We start from the raw sequence: 26,273 nt of genomic DNA, 5'->3' as shown, positions 1-26,273 counted from the left end.
TATGGTATAACGTCATGTAATATTACCTTACAACGTATAACGTTATATACTATTACGTACTAACGCATAACGTTATATACAATTACGTAATAACGTACAACGTTATGTAGTATTACCTTATAACGTATAACGTTATATACTATTACGTGTTAACGTATAACGTTATATACAATTACGTAATAACGTACAACGTTATGTAGTATTACCTTATAACGTATAACGTTATATACTATTACGTAATAAAGTATAACGATATGTAGTATTACCTTACAACGTATAACGTTATATACTATTACGTGTTAACGTATAACGTTACATACAATTACGTAATAACGAACAACGTTATGTAGTATTACGTTATAACGTATAACGTTATATACTATTACGTAATAAAGTATAACGTCATGTAGTATTACCTTATAACGTATAACGTCATATAGTAATGCGTACTAACGTGTAACGTTATGAAGTATTACCTTATAACGTATAACGTCAAACACTATTACGTACTAACGTATAACGATATATACTATTAAGTAACAAGGTATAACGTCATGTAGTATTACCTTATAACGTATAACGGTACACACTATTACGTAATAAAGTATAACGCTATGTAGTATTACCTTATAACGTATAACGGTACACACTATTACGTAATAAAGTATTACGTTATGTAGTATTACCTTATAACGTATAACGTCAAACACTATTACGTACTAACGTATAACGTTATATACTATTAAGTAATAAGGTATAACGTCATGTAATATTACCTTATAACGTATAACGTCATATACTAATACGTACTAACGTATAACGTGATATACTGTTACGCTATAACGCAAAACGTTATGTAGTATTACCTTATAACGTATAACGGTACACACTATTACGTAATAAAGTATAACGTTATGTAGTGTTACCTTATAACGTATAACGTTATATACTATTACGTACTAACGTATAACGTTTTATACTATTACGTAATAAGGTATAACGTTATGTAGTATTACCTTATAAAGTATAACGTTATATACTATTACGTAATAACGTATCACGTTACATACTCTAACGTACTAACGTATAACGTTATGTAGTATTACCTTATAACGTATAACGTTACATACTATTACGTAATAAAGTATAACGTTATGTAGTATTACATTATTACGTGTAACGTTATATACAATTACGTAATAACGTATCACGTTATATACTATTACGTACTAACGTATAACGTTTTATACTATTACGTAATAAGGTATAACGTTATGTAGTATTACCTTATAACGTATAACGTTATATACTATTACATACTAACGTATAACGTTATATACAATTACGTAATAAAGTATAACGTCATGTAGTATTACCTTATAACGTATAACGTCATATAGTAATACGTACTAACGTATAACGTTATGAAGTATTACCTTATAACGTATAACGTCAAACACTATTACGTACTAACGTATAACGTTATATACTATTAAGTAACAAGGTATAACGTCATGTAGTATTACCTTATAACGTATAACGGTACACACTATTACGTAGTAAAGTATAACGCTATGTAGTATTACCTTATAACGTATAACGTCATATACTATTACGTACTAACGTATAACGTTTTATACTATTACGTAATAAGGTATAACGTTATGTAGTATTACCTTATAACGTATAACGTTATACACTATTACGTACTAACGTATAACGTCATATACAATTTCGTAATAACGTACAACGTTATGTAGTATTACCTTATAACGTATAACCTTATATACTATTACGTAATAACGTATCACGTTACATACTCTAACGTACTAACGTATAACGTTATGTCGTATTACCTTGTAACGTATAACGTTACATACTATTACGTAATGTTGTATAACGTTATGTAGTATTACATTGTTACGTGTAACGTTATATACAATTACGTAATAACGTATCACGTTATATACTATTACGTACTAACGTATAACGTTTTATACTATTACGTAATAAGGTATAACGTTATGTGGTATTACCTTATAACGTATAACGTTATATACTATTACGTACTAACGTATAACGTTATATACAATTACGTAATAACGTACAACGTTTTGTAGTATTACCTTATAACGTATATCGTTACATACTATTACGTAATAAAGTATAACGTTATGTAGTATTACCTTATAACGTATAACGTTACATACTCTTACTTAATAAAGTATAACGTTATGAAGTATTACCTTATAACGTATAACGTCAAACACTAATACGTACTAACGTATAACGTTATATACTATTAAGTAATAAGGTATAACGTCATGTAGTATTACCTTATAAAGTATAACGGTACACACTATTACGTAATAAAGTATAACGTTATGTAGTATTACCTCATAACGTATAACGGTACACACTATTACGTAATAAAGTATAACGTTATGTAGTATTACTCTATAACGTATAACGTCATATACTATTACGTACTAACGTATAACGTTACATACTATTACGTAATAAAGTATAACGTTATGTAGTATTACCTTATAACGTATAACTTTATATACTATTACGTAATAACGTATCACGTTACATACTCTAACGTACTAACGTAAAACGTTATGTAGTATTACCTTATAACGTATAACGTCATATACTATTACGTACTAACGTATAACGTTACATACTATTACGTAATAAAGTATAACGTTATGTAGTGTTACCTTATAACGTATAACGTCATATACTATTACGTACTAACGTTTAACGTTTTATACTATTACGTAATAAGGTATAACGTTATGTAGTATTACCTTATAACGTATAACATTATATGCTATTACGTACTAACGTATAACGTTATATACAATTACGTAATAACGTACAACGTTATGTAGTATTACCTTATAACGTATAACTTTATATACTATTACGTAATAACGTATCACGTTACATACTCTTACGTACTAACGTAAAACGTTATGTAGTATTACCTTAAAACGTATAACGTCAAACACTATTACGTACTAACGTATAACGTTATATACTATTAAGTAATATGGTATAACGTCATGTAATATTACCTTACAACGTATAACGTTATATACTATTACGTACTAACGCATAACGTTATATACAATTACGTAATAACGTACAACGTTATGTAGTATTACCTTATAACGTATAACGTTATATACTATTACGTGTTAACGTATAACGTTATATACAATTACGTAATAACGTACAACGTTATGTAGTATTACCTTATAACGTATAACGTTATATACTATTACGTAATAAAGTATAACGATATGTAGTATTACCTTACAACGTATAACGTTATATACTATTACGTGTTAACGTATAACGTTACATACAATTACGTAATAACGAACAACGTTATGTAGTATTACGTTATAACGTATAACGTTATATACTATTACGTAATAAAGTATAACGTCATGTAGTATTACCTTATAACGTATAACGTCATATAGTAATGCGTACTAACGTGTAACGTTATGAAGTATTACCTTATAACGTATAACGTCAAACACTATTACGTACTAACGTATAACGATATATACTATTAAGTAACAAGGTATAACGTCATGTAGTATTACCTTATAACGTATAACGGTACACACTATTACGTAATAAAGTATAACGCTATGTAGTATTACCTTATAACGTATAACGGTACACACTATTACGTAATAAAGTATTACGTTATGTAGTATTACCTTATAACGTATAACGTCAAACACTATTACGTACTAACGTATAACGTTATATACTATTACGTAATAAGGTATAACGTTATGTAGTATTACCTTATAAAGTATAACGTTATATACTATTACGTAATAACGTATCACGTTACATACTCTAACGTACTAACGTATAACGTTATGTAGTATTACCTTATAACGTATAACGTTACATACTATTACGTAATAAAGTATAACGTTATGTAGTATTACATTATTACGTGTAACGTTATATACAATTACGTAATAACGTATCACGTTATATACTATTACGTACTAACGTATAACGTTTTATACTATTACGTAATAAGGTATAACGTTATGTAGTATTACCTTATAACGTATAACGTTATATACTATTACATACTAACGTATAACGTTATATACAATTACGTAATAAAGTATAACGTCATGTAGTATTACCTTATAACGTATAACGTCATATAGTAATACGTACTAACGTATAACGTTATGAAGTATTACCTTATAACGTATAACGTCAAACACTATTACGTACTAACGTATAACGTTATATACTATTAAGTAACAAGGTATAACGTCATGTAGTATTACCTTATAACGTATAACGGTACACACTATTACGTAGTAAAGTATAACGCTATGTAGTATTACCTTATAACGTATAACGTCATATACTATTACGTACTAACGTATAACGTTTTATACTATTACGTAATAAGGTATAACGTTATGTAGTATTACCTTATAACGTATAACGTTATACACTATTACGTACTAACGTATAACGTCATATACAATTTCGTAATAACGTACAACGTTATGTAGTATTACCTTATAACGTATAACCTTATATACTATTACGTAATAACGTATCACGTTACATACTCTAACGTACTAACGTATAACGTTATGTCGTATTACCTTGTAACGTATAACGTTACATACTATTACGTAATGTTGTATAACGTTATGTAGTATTACATTGTTACGTGTAACGTTATATACAATTACGTAATAACGTATCACGTTATATACTATTACGTACTAACGTATAACGTTTTATACTATTACGTAATAAGGTATAACGTTATGTGGTATTACCTTATAACGTATAACGTTATATACTATTACGTACTAACGTATAACGTTATATACAATTACGTAATAACGTACAACGTTTTGTAGTATTACCTTATAACGTATATCGTTACATACTATTACGTAATAAAGTATAACGTTATGTAGTATTACCTTATAACGTATAACGTTACATACTCTTACTTAATAAAGTATAACGTTATGAAGTATTACCTTATAACGTATAACGTCAAACACTAATACGTACTAACGTATAACGTTATATACTATTAAGTAATAAGGTATAACGTCATGTAGTATTACCTTATAAAGTATAACGGTACACACTATTACGTAATAAAGTATAACGTTATGTAGTATTACCTCATAACGTATAACGGTACACACTATTACGTAATAAAGTATAACGTTATGTAGTATTACTCTATAACGTATAACGTCATATACTATTACGTACTAACGTATAACGTTACATACTATTACGTAATAAAGTATAACGTTATGTAGTATTACCTTATAACGTATAACTTTATATACTATTACGTAATAACGTATCACGTTACATACTCTAACGTACTAACGTAAAACGTTATGTAGTATTACCTTATAACGTATAACGTCATATACTATTACGTACTAACGTATAACGTTACATACTATTACGTAATAAAGTATAACGTTATGTAGTGTTACCTTATAACGTATAACGTCATATACTATTACGTACTAACGTTTAACGTTTTATACTATTACGTAATAAGGTATAACGTTATGTAGTATTACCTTATAACGTATAACGTTATATGCTATTACGTACTAACGTATAACGTTATATACAATTACGTAATAACGTACAACGTTATGTAGTATTACCTTATAACGTATAACTTTATATACTATTACGTAATAACGTATCACGTTACATACTCTAACGTACTAACGTAAAACGTTATGTAGAATTACCTTATAACGTATAACGTAAAACACTATTACGTACTAACGTATAACGTTATATACTATTAAGTAATATGGTATAACGTCATGTAATATTACCTTACAACGTATAACGTTATATACTATTACGTACTAACGCATAACGTTATATACAATTACGTAATAACGTACAACGTTATGTAGTATTACCTTATAACGTATAACGTTATATACTATTACGTGTTAACGTATAACGTTATATACAATTACGTAATAAAGTACAACGTTATGTAGTATTACCTTATAACGTATAACGTTATATACTATTACGTAATAAATTATAACGATATGTAGTATTACCTTACAACGTATAACGTTATATACTATTACGTGTTAACGTATAACGTTACATACAATTACGTAATAACGAACAACGTTATGTAGTATTACCTTATAACGTATAACGTTATATACTATTACGTAATAAAGTATAACGTCATGAAGTATTACCTTATAACGTATAACGTCATATAGTAATGCGTACTAACGTGTAACGTTATGAAGTATTACCTTATAACGTATAACGTCAAACACTATTACGTACTAACGTATAACGATATATACTATTAAGTAACAAGGTATAACGTCATGTAGTATTACCTTATAACGTATAACGGTACACACTATTACGTAATAAAGTATAACGCTATGTAGTATTACCTTATAACGTATAACGGTACACCCTATTACGTAATAAACTATTACGTTATGTAGTATTACCTTATAACGTATAACGTCAAACACTATTACGTACTAACGTATAACGTTATATACTATTAAGTAATAAGGTATAACGTCATGTAATATTACCTTATAACGTATAACGTCATATACTAATACGTACTAACGTATAACGTGATATACTGTTACGCTATAACGCAAAACGTTATGTAGTATTACCTTATAACGTATAACGTTATATACTATTACATACTAACGTATAACGTTATATACAATTACGTAATAAAGTATAACGTCATGTAGTATTACCTTATAACGTATAACGTCATATAGTAATACGTACTAACGTATAACGTTATGAAGTATTACCTTATAACGTATAACGTCAAACACTATTACGTACTAACGTATAACGATATATACTATTACGTAATAACGTATCACGTTACATATTCTAACGTACTAACGTATAACGTTATGTAGTATTACCTTATAACGTATAACGTTACATACTATTACGTAATAAAGTATAACGTTATGTAGTATTACCTTATATCGTATAACGTTACATACTCTTACTTAATAAAGTATAACGTTATGAAGTATTACCTTATAACGTATAACGTCAAACACTATTACGTACTAACGTATAACGTTATATACTATTAAGTAATAAGGTATAACGTCATGTAATATTACCTTATAACGTATAACGTCATATACTAATACGTACTAACGTATAACGTGATATACTGTTACGCTATAACGCAAAACGTTATGTAGTATTACCTTATAACGTATAACGGTACACACTATTACGTAATAAAGTATAACGTTATGTAGTGTTACCTTATAACGTATAACGTCATATACTATTACGTACTAACGTATAACGTTTTATACTATTACGTAATAAGGTATAACGTTATGTAGTATTACCTTATAACGTATAACGTTATATACTATTACGTACTAACGTATAACGTCATATACAATTACGTAATAACGTACAACGTTATGTAGTATTACCTTATAACGTATAACCTTATATACTATTACGTAATAACGTATCACGTTACATACTCTAACGTACTAACGTATAACGTTATGTAGTATTACCTTATAACGTATAACGTTACATACTATTACGTAATAAAGTATAACGTTATGTAGTATTACATTATTACGTGTAACGTTATATACTATTACGTAATAAAGTATAACGATATGTAGTATTACCTTACAACGTATAACGTTATATACTATTACGTGTTAACGTATAACGTTACATACAATTACGTAATAACGAACAACGTTATGTAGTATTACCTTATAACGTATAACGTTATATACTATTACGTAATAAAGTATAACGTCATGTAGTATTACCTTATAACGTATAACGTCATATAGTAATGCGTACTAACGTGTAACGTTATGAAGTATTACCTTATAACGTATAACGTCAAACACTATTACGTACTAACGTATAACGATATATACTATTAAGTAACAAGGTATAACGTCATGTAGTATTACCTTATAACGTATAACGGTACACACTATTACGTAATAAAGTATAACGCTATGTAGTATTACCTTATAACGTATAACGGTACACCCTATTACGTAATAAACTATTACGTTATGTAGTATTACCTTATAACGTATAACGTCAAACACTATTACGTACTAACGTATAACGTTATATACTATTAAGTAATAAGGTATAACGTCATGTAATATTACCTTATAACGTATAACGTCATATACTAATACGTACTAACGTATAACGTGATATACTGTTACGTACTAACGTATAACGTTTTATACTATTACGTAATAAGGTATAACGTTATGTAGTATTACCTTATAACGTATAACGGTACACACTATTACGTAATAAAGTATAACGTTATGTAGTGTTACCTTATAACGTATAACGTCATATACTATTACGTACTAACGTATAACGTTTTATACTATTACGTAATAAGGTATAACGTTATGTAGTATTACCTTATAACGTATAACGTTATATACTATTACGTACTAACGTATAACGTCATATACAATTACGTAATAACGTACAACGTTATGTAGTATTACCTTATAACGTATAACCTTATATACTATTACGTAATAACGTATCACGTTACATACTCTAACGTACTAACGTATAACGTTATGTAGTATTACCATATAACGTATAACGTTACATACTATTACGTAATAAAGTATAACGTTATGTAGTATTACATTATTACGTGTAACGTTATATACAATTACGTAATAACGTATCACGTTATATACTATTACGTACTAACGTATAACGTTTTATACTATTACGTAATAAGGTATAACGTTATGTAGTATTACCTTATAACGTATAACGTTATATACTATTACATACTAACGTATAACGTTATGTACAATTACGTAATAAAGTATAACGTCATGTAGTATTACCTTATAACGTATAACGTCATATAGTAATACGTACTAACGTATAACGTTATGAAGTATTACCTTATAACGTATAACGTCAAACACTATTACGTACTAACGTATAACGTTATATACTATTAAGTAACAAGGTATAACGTCATGTAGTATTACCTTATAACGTATAACGGTACACACTATTACGTAATAAAGTATAACGCTATGTAGTATTACCTTATAACGTATAACGTCATATACTATTACGTACTAACGTATAACGTTTTATACTATTACGTAATAAGGTATAACGTTATGTAGTATTACCTTATAACGTATAACGTTATACACTATTACGTACTAACGTATAACGTCATATACAATTTCGTAATAACGTACAACGTTATGTAGTATTACCTTATAACGTATAACCTTATATACTATTACGTAATAACGTATCACGTTACATACTCTAACGTACTAACGTATAACGTTATGTCGTATTACCTTGTAACGTATAACGTTACATACTATTACGTAATGTTGTATAACGTTATGTAGTATTACATTGTTACGTGTAACGTTATATACAATTACGTAATAACGTATCACGTTATATACTATTACGTACTAACGTATAACGTTACATACTATTACGTAATAAAGTATAACGTTATGTAGTATTACCTTATAACGTATAACGTTACATACTCTTACTTAATAAAGTATAACGTTATGAAGTATTACCTTATAACGTATAACGTCAAACACTAATACGTACTAACGTATAACGTTATATACTATTAAGTAATAAGGTATAACGTCATGTAGTATTACCTTATAAAGTATAACGGTACACACTATTACGTAATAAAGTATAACGTTATGTAGTATTACCTCATAACGTATAACGGTACACACTATTACGTAATAAAGTATAACGTTATGTAGTATTACTCTATAACGTATAACGTTATATACTATTACGTGTTAACGTATAACGTTACATACAATTACGTAATAACGCACAACGTTATGTAGTATTACCTTATAACGTATAACGTTATATACTATTACGTAATAAAGTATAACGTCATGTAGTATTACCTTATAACGTATAACGTCATATAGTAATGCGTACTAAGGTGTAACGTTATGAAGTATTACCTTATAACGTATAACGTCAAACACTATTACGTACTAACGTATAACGATATATACTATTAAGTAACAAGGTATAACGTCATGTAGTATTACCTTATAACGTATAACGGTACACACTATTACGTAATAAAGTATAACGCTATGTAGTATTACCTTATAACGTATAACGGTACACCCTATTACGTAATAAACTATTACGTTATGTAGTATTACCTTATAACGTATAACGTCATATACTATTACGTACTAACGTATAACGTTTTATACTATTACGTAATAAGGTATAACGTTATGTAGTATTACCTTATAACGTATAACGTTATATACTATTACGTACTAACGTATAACGTCAAACACTATTACGTACTAACGTATAACGTTATATACTATTAAGTAATAAGGTATAACGTCATGTAATATTACCTTATAACGTATAACGTCATATACTAATACGTACTAACGTATAACGTGATATACTGTTACGCTATAACGCAAAACGTTATGTAGTATTACCTTATAACGTATAACGGTACACACTATTACGTAATAAAGTATAACGTTATGTAGTGTTACCTTATAACGTATAACGTCATATACTATTACGTACTAACGTATAACGTTTTATACTATTACGTAATAAGGTATAACGTTATGTAGTATTACCTTATAACGTATAACGTTATATACTATTACGTACTAACGTATAACGTTATATACAATTACGTAATAAAGTATAACGTCATGTAGTATTACCTTATAACGTATAACGTCATATAGTAATACGTACTAACGTATAACGTTATGAAGTATTACCTTATAACGTATAACGTCAAACACTATTACGTACTAAGGTATAACGTTATATACTATTACGTAATAACGTATCACGTTACATATTCTAACGTACTAACGTATAACGTTATGTAGTATTACCTTATAACGTATAACGGTACACACTATTACGTAATAAAGTATAACGTTATGTAGTATTACCTTATAACGTATAACGGTACACACTATTACGTAATAAAGTATAACGTTTTGTAGTATTACTCTATAACGTATAACGTCATATACTATTACGTACTAACGTATAACGTTACATACTATTACGTAATAAAGTATAACGTTATGTAGTATTACCTTATAACGTATAACGTCAAACACTATTACGTAATAAAGTATAACGTTATGTAGTGTTACCTTATAACGTATAACGTGATATACTATTACGTACTAACGTATAATGTTTTATACTGTTACGTAATAAGGTATAACGTTATGTAGTATTACCTTATAACGTATAACGTTATATGCTATTACGTACTAACGTATAACGTTATATACAATTACGTAATGACGTACAACGTTATGTAGTATTACCTTATAACGTATAACCTTATATACTATTACGTAATAACGTATCACGTTACATACTCTTACGTACTAACGTAAAACGTTATGTAGTATTACCTTAAAACGTATAACGTCAAACACTATTACGTACTAACGTATAACGTTATATACTATTAAGTAATAAAGTATAACGTTATGTAGTATTACCTTATAACGTATAACGTCAAACATTATTACGTACTAACGTATAACGTTATATACTATTAAGTAATATGGTATAACGTCATGTAATATTACCTTACAACGTATAACGTTATATACTATTACGTACTAACGCATAACGTTATATACAATTACGTAATAACGTACAACGTTATGTAGTATTACCTTATAACGTATAACGTTATATACTATTACGTGTTAACGTATAACGTTATATACAATTACGTAATAACGTACAACGTTATGTAGTATTACCTTATAACGTATAACGTTACATACTATTACGTACTAACGTATAACGATTTATACTATTACGTTATAAGGTATAACGTTATGTAGTATTACCTTATAACGTATAACGGTACACACTATTACGTAATAGAGTATAACGTTATGTAATATTACTCTATAACGTATAACGTCATATACTATTACGTACTAACGAATAACGTTACACACTATTACGTAATAAAGTATAACGTTATGTAGTATTATCTTATAACGTATAACGTTATGTAGTATTAACTTATAACGTATAACGTTACATACTATTACGTAATAAAGTATAACGTTTTGTAGTATTACCTTATAACGTATAACGTCATATACTAATACGTACTAACGTATAACGTTATGAAGTATTACCTTATAACGTATAACGTTACATACTATTACGTAATAAAGTATAACGTTATGTAGTATTACATTATTACGTGTAACGTTATATACAATTACGTAATAACGTATCACGTTATATACTATTACGTACTAACGTATTATGTTTTATACTATTACGTAATCAGTTCCCTTTCGACTGTCGAAGAGTGTAGACGTGCCTTGTGCCCGGAGCGGTCTCTCCGTCGAAATCGGACGTGGAAAAAAGTGCCCCCGAAAGTGCGAACAGCGGGGAAAACAAAACAATGCAACGAGTGCCACCGCTCAGGATATCAAACAACGGTGAAACATACGCCATATACAAAACCATGGAAACCCATGAATGCACAGAAACCGAAATGGATATGACTCAGATGAGTGACGAGAGAAACACCACCAACAACGATCTGACACAACAAGACGAAAGCTGGAAGCTCGTAACTCCCAGCAAAAGAAGAAAAATTACAACAAACGCAAATACTAGGAGGGCTGCAGAAACAGTAAGTAAGCAGTGGCTCCAAGAAATCCCACTACAAAACCCCTTCAGCATACTACCACAAGAGAAGGAACCAGAAACAACTGAAACAACTGAAAAACCAATAACACACAACCCCAAACCACCGCCAATATACATCGATGCGCAAATAATAGACCCCCTCCTCGAACTGCTAAACAATACGGCAGGCAAAGAAAACTACTCAATAAAACAATTAAAACTGGACCAGGTAAAAGTGCAAACCAACGCCCCAGAAACCTACAGAAAAGTGGTAAAAGTGCTAAAAGAAAAAAACGCCGGGTACCGCACCTACCAGCTCAAAACTGACAAAAGCTATAAAGCAGTTATCAGAGGGCTACACCCAAGAACAAACACAAGCAACATATGCGACGAACTAGCCAAAATCGGACACCAGGTAAGAGCAATAAACAACATAACGAGATTTGACACCAAACAACCACTACCGCTGTTCCTAATAGAACTAGAACCGAACAAAAACAACAAGGAAATCTATGACATTAAACAAATCTTAAACACAATAATCACAGTCGAACCACCCAGACAAAAAAAAGACATACCTCAGTGCATGCGGTGCCAACAATATGGGCACACAAAAAATTACTGCAACAGAAACCCGGTGTGCGTCAAATGCGCAGGAAAGCACCTGACAACTTACTGCCCATATACGGGAAAAATAAAAGAGGTAAAGTGCTACAACTGCAACGGAAACCACCCAGCCAGCTACAAAGGCTGCCCAGCCAGAAAAATACTCCAACGTAAATTGTTTCCGCCGCTTAGAAGCAGGACATATAACTACCACCACACACAACAAGACAGGGCAGAAGCTGAGACACCAATTAAAGTACAGTACGTAATGAACAACAACCACAACAATATCAACACCACTGGCAGTCGAAGCTACGCGCAAGCAACCAAGGAAGTAACACCCGTAGCCAACCAAAACCACAACAACAACACCAACGACGCTACAGAAATAAAAGAACTATTAAAACAATCCATCAAAAGCACCGACATGTTAACAAGAACGATAAGCGAACTAAACGAAGCATTCAAGCAGCAATCATTACAAATCACAGCTATGATACAACTGATAACAACCATGCTAAGCAAAAAGTAAAAACGGACATACTAAAAATAGCTGCCTGGAACTTTAACGGTCTACAACAAAGGGCCATTGAAACCAAAGCATTCCTATACCACAACAACATAGACATACTACTTGTATCGGAGACGCATTTCACAACAAAAAGCTACACAAAAATACCGCACTATACCATATACGATACCAAGCACCCCTCAGGAAAAGCACACGGAGGAACCGCAGTGATAATAAGAAACGATATTAAACACCACCTACACAGTCAAGTTAGTAAAGAACACATACAAGCAACTACCGTTACCGCACAAACTAGCAGCAACCGTCTACAGCTGTCAGCAGTATATGCACCACCGCGACACAAAATTACAACACAAATGTGGGAAGAATACTTCCAACAACTAGGCGACAAGTTTATCGCAGCAGGAGACTACAACTCAAAGCACACAACATGGGGATCAAGAATCACTACACCTCGAGGCAGAACCCTGGAAAAACACATCAGGAAAAACAATCTCAATATATTATCCACAGGAAGACCGACATACTGGCCGACAGACCTGAGCAAAATCCCTGACCTACTCGACTTTGCAGTCACAAAGGGATTAAACGGAAATAAAATAAATATAGCATCCAGCCTCGAGCTTAGCTCCGACCATACACCCATAATAATAACATACAGAAACAAGCCAATACTCTACAACAACTCAGAGACGCTATGCAACAAATCCACTAATTGGCAAACCTTCAAAGAAATAATCGAGAGCAAAATCAACTGCAACATCCCACTGAAAACGCCCCAACACATCGAACAAGCTGTAACAACACTTACAGAAACTATACAAGAGGCAGCACGGGCAACCACAAAACCAGAAACTACCACTAGACAAACAAAACAAATCCCATCTGACATCCTCGAAAAAATTAGAGATAAAAGAAAAGCGAAAGCAAAATGGCAAAAACATAGAACAAAAGAAAACAAAAAACACCTAAACAAACTTGCAAAGGAAATAAAAAACAAAATAAAAGAGCACAACAACAACGAATTCACAAAGTTCATAGAGTCACTATCTGCACACGAGAACTACAACTACTCACTATGGAAAGCCACAAAAAAAATAAAGAAGGCGATAAAACCAGCCCCAGCAATCAGAAAAGCAGACAACACATGGGCAAGAAGCAACGAAGAGCAAGCCGAAGAATTTTCCATCCACCTATGCAACACATTTACACCACACAACATCAATAACAGCAACCACAATAGCCATACGGACGACGACGCGATAGCCACTAGCACTGCAATCGACAAGCAATACACCATACCCAAAACAACAGCACAAGAAATAAGAAACATAATAGAAAAAACAAAAAACAACAGAGCACCAGGATTCGATCTAATCAATGGCAAAATATTGAAAAACCTCCCTCCAAAAGCGATACGGTTAATTACAATAATATTCAATGCAATACTAAGAATACAATATTATCCTGCATTATGGAAACAGGCACAAATCATAATGTTACCCAAACCAGGCAAAGACCCACATGAAGCAACATCCTACAGACCAATATCACTACTCCCCGTGCTCTCCAAAATACTAGAAAAAGTAATATACGCCCGACTAAAACCAATAATAGAGAAGGAAAAACTAATACCAGACCATCAATTTGGATTCAGAAATAAACACTCCACCATAGAACAAATGCACAGGCTTGTCAACGAAATAATACACACAATAGAAAACAAACAATATTGTACAGCCCTATTCATGGACATAGAGAAAGCTTTCGACAAAATAAACCACGAAAGCCTAATAAAAACAATCAAGAAACAATTCCCGGAAAAAATATACCAAATAATAAAATCATACATAAGCAACAGAACCTTCACAGTAAAAATCAAGGACGCACACTCCGAAGCAAAAGACATCAAAGCAGGTGTTCCACAAGGAAGCGTCCTAGGACCCATACTATACACATTATACACGGCCAACATTCCAACAACTACCAACAGCAAAATACTGACATTCGCGGACGACACAGCCGTGCTAGTCAGGCACACTAACCCTGTAATAGCAGCCACAATACTACAAGAGCACATCACAAAAATAGAAAAGTGGCTACAGGACAAACAAATCAAAGCTAACCCTGACAAATGCAACCACATTACATTCACATTGAGAAAACAGATAACACCAAACATCTTCCTGAACGGCACGCAAATAACACAAACAAGGCAAGTCAAATACCTTGGACTTCACATAGATACACACTTCACATGGAAACAGCACATCAAATCAATAATAGACAAGATACAGATAGCAAGGAGACAAATGTACTGGCTAACAAGCCGAAAATCCAAACTAAGCACAGAAAACAAACTGAAAATATATAAAATAATCATAAAGCCAATCTGGACATACGGAATTCCACTATGGGGAACAGCAGCAATGAGCCATATAAACAAAATAGAAACAATCCAAGCCAAAATCCTTAGAACAATGGTAAACGCCCCGTGGTACGTTAGAAACGAGGACATAAGGAAAGACCTCGGAATACCAACGGTCAAGGAGGAGATTACCAGATTCGCAACAAGATACAGAACAAGAATAGAAACACACCCGAACCATCTGGCAGCTGAAACGTGCAACACAACAAACATCGTAAGAAGACTAAAAAGGAAACACCCAATAGACCTCATAAAAGATATAACTTAGAAAAAAAAAAAACGAAGCTGGCACCCCGCTGGGGGTAGCCGCCCACATGCTATATTATTTTTTATTTATATTTTTTTTTCTTCACCAACAAGATATAACACTTTACCAAATGTCCGCAAGGACAAATTGTAAAATAACCAAAATAAAATAAAAAAAAAAAAAAAAAAAAAAAATGTAATATTACCTTATAACGTATAACGTTATATACTATTACGTAATAAAGTATAACGTCATGTAGTATTACCTTATAACGTATAACGTCATATAGTAATACGTACTAACGTATAACGTTATGAAGTATTACCTTATAACGTATAACGTCAAACACTATTACGTACTAACGTATAACGTTATATACTATTAAGTAACAAGGTATAACGTCATGTAGTATTACCTTATAACGTATAACGGTACACACTATTACGTAATAAAGTATAACGCTATGTAGTATTACCTTATAACGTATAACGTCATATACTATTACGTACTAACGTATAACGTTTTATACTATTACGTAATAAGGTATAACGTTATGTAGTATTACCTTATAACGTATAACGTTATACACTATTACGTACTAACGTATAACGTCATATACAATTTCGTAATAACGTACAACGTTATGTAGTATTACCTTATAACGTATAACCTTATATACTATTACGTAATAACGTATTACGTTACATACTCTAACGTACTAACGTATAACGTTATGTAGTATTACCTTATAACGTATAACGTAACATACTATTACGTAATAAAGTATAACGTTATGTAGTATTACCTTATAACGTATAACGTTACATACTCTTACTTAATAAAGTATAACGTTATGAAGTATTACCTTATAACGTATAACGTCAAACACTAATACGTACTAACGTATAACGTTATATACTATTAAGTAATAAGGTATAACGTCATGTAGTATTTCCTTATAACGTATAACGTCATATAGTAATACGTACTAACGTATAACGTTATGAAGTATTACCTTATAACGTATAACCTTATATACTATTACGTAATAACGTATCACGTTACATACTCTAACGTACTAACGTATAACGTTATGTAGTATTACCTTATACCGTATAACGTTACATACTATTACGTAATAAAGTATAACGTTATGTAGTATTATATTATTACGTGTAACGTTATATACAATTTCGTAATAACGTATCACGTTATATACTATTACGTACTAACGTATAACGTTTTATACTATTACGTAATAAGGTATAACGTTATGTGGTATTACCTTATAACGTATAACGTTATATACTATTACGTACTAACGTATAACGTTATATACAATTACGTAATAACGTACAACGTTATGTAGTATTACCTTATAACGAATAACGTCACGTACTATTACGTAATAAAGTATAACGTTATGTAGTATTACCTTATAACGTATAACGTCAAACACTATTACGTACTAACGTATAACGTTATATACTATTAAGTAATAAGGTATAACGTTATGCAGTATTACCTTATAACGTATAACGTCATATATAGTATTACTTACTAACGTATAACGTTATATAGTATTACGTAATAGGGTATAACGTCATGTAATATTACCTTATAACGTGTAACGTCATATAGTAATACGTACTAACGTATAACGTTATGAAGTATTACCTTATAACGTATAACGTCAAACACTATTACGTACTAACGTATAACGTTATATAGTATTAAGTAACAAGGTATAACGTCATGTAGTATTACCTTATAACGTATAACGGTACACACTATTACGTAATAAAGTATAACGCTATGTAGTATTACCTTATAACGTATAACGTCATATACTATTACGTACTAACGTATAACGTTTTATACTATTACGTAATAAGGTATAACCTTATGTAGTATTACCTTATAACGTATAACGTTATACACTATTACGTACTAACGTATAACGTCATATACAATTTCGTAATAACGTACAACGTTATGTAGTATTACCTTATAACGTATAACCTTATATACTATTACGTAATAACGTATTACGTTACATACTCTAACGTACTAACGTATAACCTTATATACTATTACGTAATAACGTATTACGTTACATACTCTAACGTACTAACGTATAACGTTATGTAGTATTACCTTATAACGTATAACGTAACATACTATTACGTAATAAAGTATAACGTTATGTAGTATTACCTTATAACGTATAACGTCAAACACTAATACGTACTAACGTATAACGTTATATACTATTAAGTAATAAGGTATAACGTCATGTAGTATTTCCTTATAACGTATAACGTCATATAGTAATACGTACTAACGTATAACGTTATGAAGTATTACCTTATAACGTATAACCTTATATACTATTACGTAATAACGTATCACGTTACATACTCTAACGTACTAACGTATAACGTTATGTAGTATTACCTTATAACGTATAACGTTACATACTATTACGTAATAAAGTATAACGTTATGTAGTATTATATTATTACGTGTAACGTTATATACAATTTCGTAATAACGTATCACGTTATATACTATTACGTACTAACGTATAACGTTTTATACTATTACGTAATAAGGTATAACGTTATGTAGTATTACCTTATAACGTATAACGTTATATACTATTACGTACTAACGTATAACGTTATATACAATTACGTAATAACGTACAACGTTATGTAGTATAACCTTATAACGTATAACCTTATATACTATTACGTAATAACGTATCACGTTACATACTCTAACGTACTAACGTATAACGTTAGGTAGTATTACCTTGTAACGTATAACGTTACATACTATTACGTAATGTTGTATAACGTTATGTAGTATTACATTATTATGTGTAACGTTATATACAATTACGTAATAACGTATCACGTTATATACTATTACGTACTAACGTATAACGTTTTATACTATTACGTAATAAGGTATAACGTTATGTGGTATTACCTTATAACGTATAACGTTATATACTATTACGTACTAACGTATAACGTTATATACAATTACGTAATAACGTACAACGTTATGTAGTATTACCTTATAACGAATAACGTCACGTACTATTACGTAATAAAGTATAACGTTATGTAGTATTACCTTATAACGTATAACGTCAAACACTATTACGTACTAACGTATAACGTTATATACTATTAAGTAATAAGGTATAACGTTATGCAGTATTACCTTATAACGTATAACGTCATATATAGTATTACTTACTAACGTATAACGTTATATAGTATTACGTAATAAGGTATAACGTCATGTAATATTACCTTATAACGTGTAACGTCATATACTAATACGTACTAACGTATAACGTGATATACTGTTACGCTATAACGCAAAACGTTATGTAGTATTACCTTATAACGTATAACGGTACACACTATTAGGTAATAAAGTATAACGTTATGTAGTGTTACCTTATAACGTATAACGTCATATACTATTACGTACTAACGTATAACGTTATATACAATTACGTAATAACGTACAACGTTATGTAGTATTACCTTATAACGTATAACCTTATATACTACTACGTAATAACGTATCACGTTACATACTCTAACGTACTAACGTATAACGTTATGTAGTATTACCTTGTAACGTATAACGTTACATACTATTACGTAATGTTGTATAACGTTATGTAGTATTACATTATTACGTGTAACGTTATATACAATTACGTAATAACGTATCACGTTATATACTATTACGTACTAACGAATAACGTTTTATACTATTACGTAATAAGGTATAACGTTATGTGGTATTACCTTATAACTTATAACGTTATATACTATTACATACTAACGTATAACGTTATATACAATTACGTAATAACGTACAACGTTATGTAGTATTACCTTATAACGTATACCGTTATATACTATTACGTACTAACGTATAACGTTATGTAGTATTACCTTATAACGTATAACGTTACATACTATTACGTAATAAAGTATAACGTTATGTAGTATAACCTTATAACGTATAACGTTACATACTCTTACTTAATAAAGTATAACGTTGTGAAGTATTACCTTATAACGTATAACGTCAACCACTAATACGTACTAACGTATAACGTTATATACTATTAAGTAATAAGGTATAACGTCATGTAGTATTACCTTATAAAGTATAACGGTACACACTATTACGTAATAAAGTATAACGTTATGTAGTATTACCTTATAACGTATAACGGTACACACTATTACGTAATAAAGTATATCGTCATGTAGTATTACCTTATAACGTATAACGTCATATAGTAATACGTACTAACGTATAACGTTATGAAGTATTACCTTATAACGTATAACGTCAAACACTATTACGTACTAACGTATAACGTTATATACTATCAAGTAACAAGGTATAACGTCATGTAGTATTACCTTATAACGTATAACGGTACACACTATTACGTAATAAAGTATAACGCTATGTAGTATTACCTTATAACGTATAACGTCATATACTATTACGTTCTAACGTTTAACATTTTCTACTATTACGTAATAAGGTATAACGTTATGTAGTATTACCTTATAACGTATAACGTTATACACTATTACGTACTAACGTATAACGTCATATACAATTTCGTAATAACGTACAACGTTATGTAGTATTACCTTATAACGTATAACCTTATATACTATTACGTAATAACGTATCACGTTACATACTCTAACGTACTAACGTATAACGTTATGTAGTATTACCTTATAACGTATAACGTTACATACTATTACGTAATAAAGTATAACGTTATGTAGTATTATATTATTACGTGTAACGTTATATACAATTTCGTAATAACGTATCACGTTATATACTATTACGTACTAACGTATAACGTTTTATACTATTAAGTAACAAGGTATAACGTCATGTAGTATTACCTTATAACGTATAACGGTACACACTATTACGTAATAAAGTATAACGCTATGTAGTATTACCTTATAACGTATAACGTCATATACTATTACGTACTAACGTATAACGTTTTATACTATTACGTAATAAGGTATAACGTTATGTAGTATTACCTTATAACGTATAACGTTATACACTATTACGTACTAACGTATAACGTCATATACAATTTCGTAATAACGTACAACGTTATGTAGTATTACCTTATAACGTATAACCTTATATACTATTACGTAATAACGTATTACGTTACATACTCTAACGTACTAACGTATAACGTTATGTAGTATTACCTTATAACGTATAACGTAACATACTATTACGTAATAAAGTATAACGTTATGTAGTATTACCTTATAACGTATAACGTTACATACTCTTACTTAATAAAGTATAACGTTATGAAGTATTACCTTATAACGTATAACGTCAAACACTAATACGTACTAACGTATAACGTTATATACTATTAAGTAATAAGGTATAACGTCATGTAGTATTTCCTTATAACGTATAACGTCATATAGTAATACGTACTAACGTATAACGTTATGAAGTATTACCTTATAACGTATAACCTTATATACTATTACGTAATAACGTATCACGTTACATACTCTAACGTACTAACGTATAACGTTATGTAGTATTACCTTATAACGTATAACGTTACATACTATTACGTAATAAAGTATAACGTTATGTAGTATTATATTATTACGTGTAACGTTATATACAATTTCGTAATAACGTATCACGTTATATACTATTACGTACTAACGTATAACGTTTTATACTATTACGTAATAAGGTATAACGTTATGTAGTATTACCTTATAACGTATAACGTTATATACTATTACGTACTAACGTATAACGTTATATACAATTACGTAATAACGTACAACGTTATGTAGTATAACCTTATAACGTATAACCTTATATACTATTACGTAATAACGTATCACGTTACATACTCTAACGTACTAACGTATAACGTTAGGTAGTATTACCTTGTAACGTATAACGTTACATACTATTACGTAATGTTGTATAACGTTATGTAGTATTACATTATTATGTGTAACGCTATATACAATTACGTAATAACGTATCACGTTATATACTATTACGTACTAACGTATAACGTTTTATACTATTACGTAATAAGGTATAACGTTATGTGGTATTACCTTATAACGTATAACGTTATATACTATTACGTACTAACGTATAACGTTATATACAATTACGTAATAACGTACAACGTTATGTAGTATTACCTTATAACGAATAACGTCACGTACTATTACGTAATAAAGTATAACGTTATGTAGTATTACCTTATAACGTATAACGTCAAACACTATTACGTACTAACGTATAACGTTATATACTATTAAGTAATAAGGTATAACGTTATGCAGTATTACCTTATAACGTATAACGTCATATATAGTATTACTTACTAACGTATAACGTTATATAGTATTACGTAATAATGTATAACGTCATGTAATATTACCTTATAACGTGTAACGTCATATACTAATACGTACTAACGTATAACGTGATATACTGTTACGCTATAACGCAAAACGTTATGTAGTATTACCTTATAACGTATAACGGTACACACTATTAGGTAATAAAGTATAACGTTATGTAGTGTTACCTTATAACGTATAACGTCATATACTATTACGTACTAACGTATAACGTTATATACAATTACGTAATAACGTACAACGTTATGTAGTATTACCTTATAACGTATAACCTTATATACTACTACGTAATAACGTATCACGTTACATACTCTAACGTACTAACGTATAACGTTATGTAGTATTACCTTGTAACGTATAACGTTACATACTATTACGTAATGTTGTATAACGTTATGTAGTATTACATTATTACGTGTAACGTTATATACAATTACGTAATAACGTATCACGTTATATACTATTACGTACTAACGAATAACGTTTTATACTATTACGTAATAAGGTATAACGTTATGTGGTATTACCTTATAACTTATAACGTTATATACTATTACATACTAACGTATAACGTTATATACAATTACGTAATAACGTACAACGTTATGTAGTATTACCTTATAACGTATAACGTTATATACTATTACGTACTAACGTATAACGTTATGTAGTATTACCTTATAACGTATAACGTTACATACTATTACGTAATAAAGTATAACGTTATGTAGTATTACCTTATAACGTATAACGGTACACACTATTACGTAATAAAGTATAACGTCATGTAGTATTACCTTATAACGTATAACGTCATATAGTAATACGTACTAACGTATAACGTTATGAAGTATTACCTTTTAACGTATAACGTCAAACACTATTACGTACTAACGTATATCGTTATATACTATCAAGTAACAAGGTATAACGTCATGTAGTATTACCTTATAACGTATAACGGTACACACTATTACGTAATAAAGTATAACGCTATGTAGTATTACCTTATAACGTATAACGTCATATACTATTACGTCCTAACGTTTAACATTTTCTACTATTACGTAATAAGGTATAACGTTATGTAGTATTACCTTATAACGTATAACGTTATACACTATTACGTACTAACGTATAACGTCATATACAATTTCGTAATAACGTACAACGTTATGTAGTATTACCTTATAACGTATAACCTTATATACTATTACGTAATAACGTATCACGTTACATACTCTAACGTACTAACGTATAACGTTATGTAGTATTACCTTATAACGTATAACGTTACATACTATTACGTAATAAAGTATAACGTTATGTAGTATTATATTATTACGTGTAACGTTATATACAATTTCGTAATAACGTATCACGTTATATACTATTACGTACTAACGTATAACGTTTTATACTATTAAGTAACAAGGTATAACGTCATGTAGTATTACCTTATAACGTATAACGGTACACACAATTACGTAATAAAGTATAACGCTATGTAGTATTACCTTATAACGTATAACGTCATATACTATTACGTACTAACGTATAACGTTTTATACTATTACGTAATAAGGTATAACGTTATGTAGTATTACCTTATAACGTATAACGTTATACACTATTACGTACTAACGTATAACGTCATATACAATTTCGTAATAACGTACAACGTTATGTAGTATTACCTTATAACGTATAACCTTATATACTATTACGTAATAACGTATTACGTTACATACTCTAACGTACTAACGTATAACGTTATGTAGTATTACCTTATAACGTATAACGTAACATACTATTACGTAATAAAGTATAACGGTATGTAGTATTACCTTATAACGTATAACGTTACATACTCTTACTTAATAAAGTATAACGTTATGAAGTATTACCTTATAACGTAGAACGTCAAACACTAATACGTACTAACGTATAACGTTATATACTATTAAGTAATAAGGTATAACGTCATGTAGTATTTCCTTATAACGTATAACGTGATATAGTAATACGTACTAACGTATAACGTTATGAAGTATTACCTTATAACGTATAACCTTATATACTATTACGTAATAACGTATCACGTTACATACTCTAACGTACTAACGTATAACGTTATGTAGTATTACCTTATAACGTATAACGTTACATACTATTACGTAATAAAGTATAACGTTATGTAGTATTATATTATTACGTGTAACGTTATATACAATTTCGTAATAACGTATCACGTTATATACTATTACGTACTAACGTATAACGTTTTATACTATTACGTAATAAGGTATAACGTTATGTAGTATTACCTTATAACGTATAACGTCATATAGTAATACGTACTAACGTATAACGTTATGAAGTATTACCTTATAACGTATAACGTAACATACTATTACGTAATAAAGTATAACGTTATGTAGTATTACCTTATAACGTATAACGTTACATACTCTTACTTAATAAAGTATAACGTTATGAAGTATTACCTTATAACGTATATCGTCAAACACTAATACGTACTAACGTATAACGTTATATACTATTAAGTAATAAGGTATAACGTCATGTAGTATTTCCTTATAACGTATAACGTCATATAGTAATACGTACTAACGTATAACGTTATGAAGTATTACCTTATAACGTATAACCTTATATACTATTACGTAATAACGTATCACGTTACATACTCTAACGTACTAACGTATAACGTTATGTAGTATTACCTTATAACGTATAACGTTACATACTATTACGTAATAAAGTATAACGTTATGTAGTATTATATTATTACGTGTAACGTTATATACAATTTCGTAATAACGTATCACGTTATATACTATTACGTACTAACGTATAACGTTTTATACTATTACGTAATAAGGTATAACGTTATGTGGTATTACCTTATAACGTATAACGTTATATACTATTACGTACTAACGTATAACGTTATATACAATTACGTAATAACGTACAACGTTATGTAGTATAACCTTATAACGTATAACCTTATATACTATTACGTAATAACGTATCACGTTACATACTCTA

Source organism: Bombus pascuorum, unplaced genomic scaffold (genome assembly GCF_905332965.1).
Source record: "Bombus pascuorum unplaced genomic scaffold, iyBomPasc1.1, whole genome shotgun sequence".
NCBI classification, from domain to species: Eukaryota; Metazoa; Arthropoda; class Insecta; order Hymenoptera; family Apidae; genus Bombus; species Bombus pascuorum.
The sequence above is the reverse complement of the archived record's forward strand: the minus strand, read 5'-3'. Positions refer to the sequence as shown.